Source organism: Bactrocera latifrons, unplaced genomic scaffold, assembly GCF_001853355.1.
Source record: "Bactrocera latifrons isolate USDA-ARS-PBARC rearing strain unplaced genomic scaffold, ASM185335v1 scaffold_1255, whole genome shotgun sequence".
NCBI lineage: Eukaryota > Metazoa > Arthropoda > Insecta > Diptera > Tephritidae > Bactrocera > Bactrocera latifrons.
Genome location: NW_017534692.1, coordinates 5,296 through 11,827, shown reverse-complemented (window position 1 = coordinate 11,827; position 6,532 = coordinate 5,296).

The window sequence follows — 6,532 nt, the reverse complement described above, 5'->3', positions numbered from 1 at the left end:
ACACATATGTACATTCAGTATTTAAGTGATTTAATGAAGTAGAAAGAAAATTTGAATTTTTTGCTAAGCAACGAAGAACCAAATCATGCACACATACTCGTACAAAGGCAACATATCACACATACAAAATCAATGCTGTGCTCGACTTCGCGGCATCGCTCTATGCTTTTTTCATTTTCATTTTTATTTTATTTGACTGCTAAAATTGTGAGAAACGAAGCAAGGAAACGAGGAGTCATTCGGCTACAGTTATGGCTTCTGTGCATTGAATTTTCTGTGAACTTAACAGCAAACTAGCGGGTTGTACCAGTATGACCCGCCATAYAACGTGTACGAGATGCGCATTCTATATTACTTCATATTCTCTGCTCCTACTCATTGTTCTCTGCTCAGTTAATTTCATGTGACAAACCGGTATTGTGTTCACTTTGAAATTGTGAAAAAAAATTAAAAATATAAGTTATTCGTTTCCTAAGATTTCAATTGGAAACCATCAAATCATCACGTGTATTGTGCAAATTTTTATTCAGTTTCAACAGCAAGCATTTGTCGTTAAGGTGGTAAGTTGAACTGTGTAAATTATGTGGATCGTGCTTTTGAAGTTAAGTTCACCACTCTGTCCATAGTCCAAAATGCCTAGAGGACGACGCACAAGAAATGCAAGAAAGCAACGAGTGTATTCACGGCTTCATGCCGACCAATCAGTAACACCAATACAATGAATTGCAACACATAACAACTACAAAAACAACATACACTACACCATAACACGATCAGAAGTTACACCGTATTCTTCAACAAATGATTATTTGCAATTACAGATACAAGGACAAATATATCATTTGCATGGTTCAATATATTTCATTTCGTCGAAATATATTTCATTTCGTCGATGGTGGATCAGCTGAATGTGCGGTGCAATATACAGGAAACACAACAGTTAAAGAGACGAATTATTGAACAGTTGCAAGCATTTTTTCACGCAAGCAAATTTGTCATAAGAGTGGATTGTACCCCAACAGGTGAACATGTGCGTAGATTCTACGCACCCACTGTTAATGATGTTGCTGTAATTATTGTTGGCAATCCAACTAAGTCGCGAGACATTGTCGTTCAGCGAATAAGCAATATCATGCATCGTGTAAACGAGACACATCGTCCCTACGTCGCTTTACAATATTCAATCATTTAATGGCAAGGGCAAGATGGATACGACATCACGTGGAAGATGGTCGATCCAATTACAGGTACAATTTTCACAGACTAATTATTGCTATTATTGGTTTCCATTAACAAYTCATTTAATTTTGCATTTTCAAGCGTATCAACGAATAAAAATCTAAGCGCTATGATTTATTATGCGTATCGTATGATGATTCGTACACATGAGGAGAATGTCACTCTAAAGTGCCGTCGGCTATTCCAACAATTCGCTGTCGGCATGTATGTCCAAGTCGATATTCAATATACACTTACGTGATGCTATTCATTCAGATGGTGATGTTCGGAATATTGAACGTCTGACGATTCTCCCATCATCTTATATCGGAAGCCCCCGCCACATACACGAATACGCTCAAGACACTACGACGTAAGTGCGAAATTATGGAACTCCGGATTTATTTATTACATTCACATGCAATCCGAAGTTGGCGGAAACTGAACGTGAACGTTGGAACCGGGTCAAAAGCCGAAAGATCGCCATGAAGTAATCGCCAGAGTATTTCAGCAAAAACGTAAGGTTATGATGGATGTGCTTACTAAGTATCGAGTTTTTGGTTACACACCCCCTCATGTTCATATCCTAATTTGGTTCCTGAACAAATTACTTCAAATGAAGTGGATGACATCACGTCAGCTGAAATTCCTGATCGACTCACTGATCCCCATCTACACGACATTGAGACGACGCAGATGTTGCATGGACCGTGCGGTGCATAAAATCCATTATCGCCTTGCATGGCTGATGGAAAGTGCACAAAACGATATCCGCGACTGTTAGTTGCTGAAACAGTCACAGGGAACGGTGGATATCCAATTTATCATCGGCGTTCAAAAGAAGATAATGGTCGAACTGTCAAAGTTAAAGTTCAAAGTCAAGACATTGAGATCGGAAATGAATTCATTGTACCATAATGCACGCTACTATCACGAATTTTCGAAACACATGCAAACGTTTTGAGTTGTCATTCGGCCAAATCAATCAAATATTTGTGCAAGTAGGTCACAAAAAGCAGCGACATGGCTGTGTTTGGTATTGCGTCGGTAAATGCGAATGACGAAACAGCAACTTCCAAATGGGGAGATACTTCAGTTCTAATGAAACACTGTGGCGATTATTGTCATTTCAAATTCATAAAAAATACAGTTGTACATTTAGCAGTGCATTTCGAAAATTGGCCAAAGAGTTTACTTCTCTGAGGCTAATGCGGCACAACGAGCTGAGAGACCACCATCGACAATATTGATTAGCTTCTTTGCAATGTGTGAAGGTTATCCAATCGCAGCGACGGTGATGTACGTTGAAATGTCCAAGTATTACACTTGGAATCAATCAACAAAGAAATTCCAACATCGCAGACAAGGAACCCCAGCTACAGATKGGCCACAAGTGTTTTCCACTGATGCACTAGGTCGCATGTTACTGTTCATTCTAGAAATGATAAATCTTTTTATTTGCGACTGCTGTTAGCAAATGTACGTGGACCAAAATCATTTGCGCATTTGAAAACTGTAAATGGCCACCATTGCCAAACATATCGAGAAGCATGTCAACTATTGGGTTTGCTGGAGATCCATTCTCATTGGAATTTAATACTTGCGGATTCAGTTGTTTCATCAAATGCGTACCAAATAAGAAAGCGTTCGCAATTATCATCACCACATGTTTTCCCTCACAACCAATTCAGTTATGGAACAAATACAAAGACGACATATGCGAAGATATCTTGCATCGCTTGTGCATTCAAACGAATACTCCTGACATCCAAATAACCGATGAAATCTACAATGAAGGATTGATTTTGATTGAGGATCAATGCTTGACTATTGCAAAACAGCTACTGATTGAATGATTGCGCCATATCGATCGATGCACAATGCATTCAACCAGGAATTAAACATTGCAGGAATTCTTTCGAAATAATGTGCCGTTGCTGAATTAACAGCTAAAAAATGTATACGAGACATTAATGCAAGCGGTGGACAACAACACCGTTTTTTTATTCTTCCTTGACGCACCTGGAGGAATAGGAAAAACATTTGTCATTTCATTGATTTTGACCACTATTCGATCAAGATGTGACATAGCTTTGGCGTAAGCATCATCTGGAATTGCGGCGAAACATCTAGATGGCGGTCGTAGCCGGTAGATGAATTGAGTGCTTGCCTGCATGCATCACCTTTATGGAATAACGTAAATACATTATCGCTAACCACTAATATGACAAACAATTGTTAACTGTTAGAAATGGAAAAGTCCCAGTTGATGCGACATCTAGATTAATTACTCCTACCAACGACTTTTGCCGATTTGTAGACTCTCAATTAGCTCTTATTGAAAATGTTTTCCCAAACATTAGTGAGAATTAACAGAATTATGTTTGGTTAAGTCAACGAGCAATTCTTGCCGCAAAGAATAATGATGTACACGCACTGAATTTCACCATCCAACCAAAAACTGCTGGCGATTTGGTGACATACAAATCCTTTGATTCCATAACAAATCCCGATGATATAGTAAATTATCCAACGGAGCTTTTGAACTCTCTGGTAACTCACCAGGATTTTTACAGTTATTAAGATATTTATTTATTTAACAAATTAACGCCTATCGGCAATATACAACAGTTACTTTTATAAGTAGAAAAAAAAGAGAAAAAATATAATAATGAGGGCAATTGTATTACAGTGATCAAATAAATGGTATGGAAGGAGTTTGTCCTTTATATTATATTATTGATGAATGAACTGAGGTAGCCTCCATAGAAATCGATGTTCTGGTGAAGTGAATTTACATGGTTAGCAATCCTGCTGTGAGGTCCATGGAAGACGTAGTTTTTCTGTGTCTTCGTTGTTTTAAGTTTCCGTGATTGTCTCAGCGAGAATGCCGTAGGAGCAAACTCAAAACTACCAAGAATCTCTGGGGCATCAATTAGGTTGTTAGCAACCTTAAAGTAAAAGACTAGGTTAGCGACTTGACGACGTGTAGCTACGCTGTTGATTTTATAGCGTGAACGATATCATCAGTGAAGAGTACCTGCGACCTCAAGGTTGTATGAAAGAATAGAGACTTACAGAATTTATTTTGGACTTTCTCCAATCTGTTGATTGAGTCATCAGTGTGAGGAGACCAAACTACAGTGCCGTACTCAAGTATGGGTAGAACCAGTTGGCGATATAGACATATCAATGTATAGGGATTGCGAAACTCTTTGCCTGTTCCAAGAACCTTGAAAGCTTGGAGTGTGATCCTGTCTATATGCTTCGAGTAAGTGAGTTTGTTGTCTATGATGATGCCCAGGCCTTTGATGTCGGGAACTTCTTGCAGGTTGTGACCGTTAAGTTTATAACTGGCGCCAATATTGCTGTGACAGCGCGAGTACGAGACTACCGCGCATTTACTTGCGTTAAGGTCAAGTTTGTTATTAGTACACCACGCCGAGAGTTTGTCAATGTCATCTTGAAGCAGCTGGACATTTAGCTCATTTTTGATGGTTCTGTAGATCTTGAGGTATCTGCGTAGAGCAGGTATTCTGACAGGAGATTTTTACCAGTATCATTGACAAAGATATTGAAAACCAGGAGCCCTAAGTGGGATTCCTGTGACACTCCAGATGTAACCTTATATTCCTCAGACAAATATCCATAAACTCTAACTTGCAGGGATCTGTTTACCAGGTAGGAATATAACCAATCCAAGGCATTGCCGTCGACTCCGTAGACTTGAGGCTTAGAAACAAGAATTCTGTGATTTACACTATCGAAGGCATTGCTAAAGTCAGTATATATGTAGTGAACCTTGAGACCATCATTTAAAGTGTTAAATAGGAAATTAGTGTAAGAGAAAAGATTGGACGTGGTTGATCTGTCACCTGTAAATCCATGCTGTCTTGTCGTGATGATATCTTTAAAGGCAGCAGTAAGTTGAGTGAAGAAAAKCTTTTCAAATAGTTTTGCCAACGCAATTGAATGCTTATAGGCCTGTAGTTGGAAACATCCGTTCTCTGGCCTTTTTTGAAGATTGGACTGACATAGGACAGCTTTCATGCGCTAGGTAGGGAAGGTCTCAAGCTGCAAAGATCTATTGAATAAGTGAGTGATAGGCTCATAGAGCACAGTAGCGCAGTTTCTAAGGAAAACATTTGGTATACCGTCAGATCCAGCACCTTTGTTAGGGTTCAGCTTGAGTAATTGTTTGAGAACATCTTCACATTTGATTTCCAAGTTATCGAGGTTGGTTTTTGGGTCCTTGATCACTGTATTTTTGTTAATTCGATAATTATTGTTATAATCAATGAATGTTGTTTTGACCAGTTAACCTGGTGATAAAAAACGTTGGGTTTGATAATCGGCTTTCTTGAAGGAGTATGTAGTTGAACTCAGTGATGTAAGATTAGGTCGAAAATTAAGACTGATAGGGAGAGCCGGATGATATTTGTCCTCTTCAATAAATGGTGGGACTTTATCAACACTAATTTCAATATTACTGTAACAGAGATCCAGAAAAGTGTTATCACAGTTGCTTGTGTTGTTTACTTGAGTGCAATCAAGTAACGCTAAACTATCTTGGAGAATCCTTTCACAGTCCGCTCGGATGACACTACTAAGCAAATTCAAGTCGCCCACAAGTAATAGTTTAGCATTTTTATACTCTCGCAACAAAGTTGCTAAAGAGAGTATTATAGTTTTGTTCACATAACGGTTGTTTGTAAGTCCTAAAACTAAAAGAGTCAGATATAGGGTTATATATACCAAAGTGATCAGGGTGACGAGTAGAGTTGAAATCCGGATGTCTGTCTGTCCATCCGTCCGTGCAAGTTGTAACTTGAGTAAAAATTGAGATATCATGATGAAACTTGGTAGACGTATTTCTTGGCTCCATAAGAAGGTTAAGTTGGAAGATGGGCTAAATCGGCCCACTGCCACGCCCACAAAATGGTGAAAACCGAAAACCTATAAAGTGGCATAACTAAGCCATAAATAAAGATATTACAGTGAAATTCGGCACAAAGGATCGCATTAAGGAGGGGCATATTTGCACGTAATTTTTTTTGGAAAGTGGGCGTGGCCCCGCCCCCTACTAACTTTTTTGTACATATCTCGAAAACTACTACAGCTATATCAACAAAACTGTATAGAGTCGTTTCTTTTAATCATTTCCATATACAGTTCAAAAACATAAGAAGTCGGACAATAACCACGCCCACCTCCCATACAAAGGTTATGTTGAAAATCACTAAAAGTGTGTTAACCGACTAACAAAAAACGGCAGAAACACTAAATTTTACAGAAGAAATGTCAGAAGGAATCT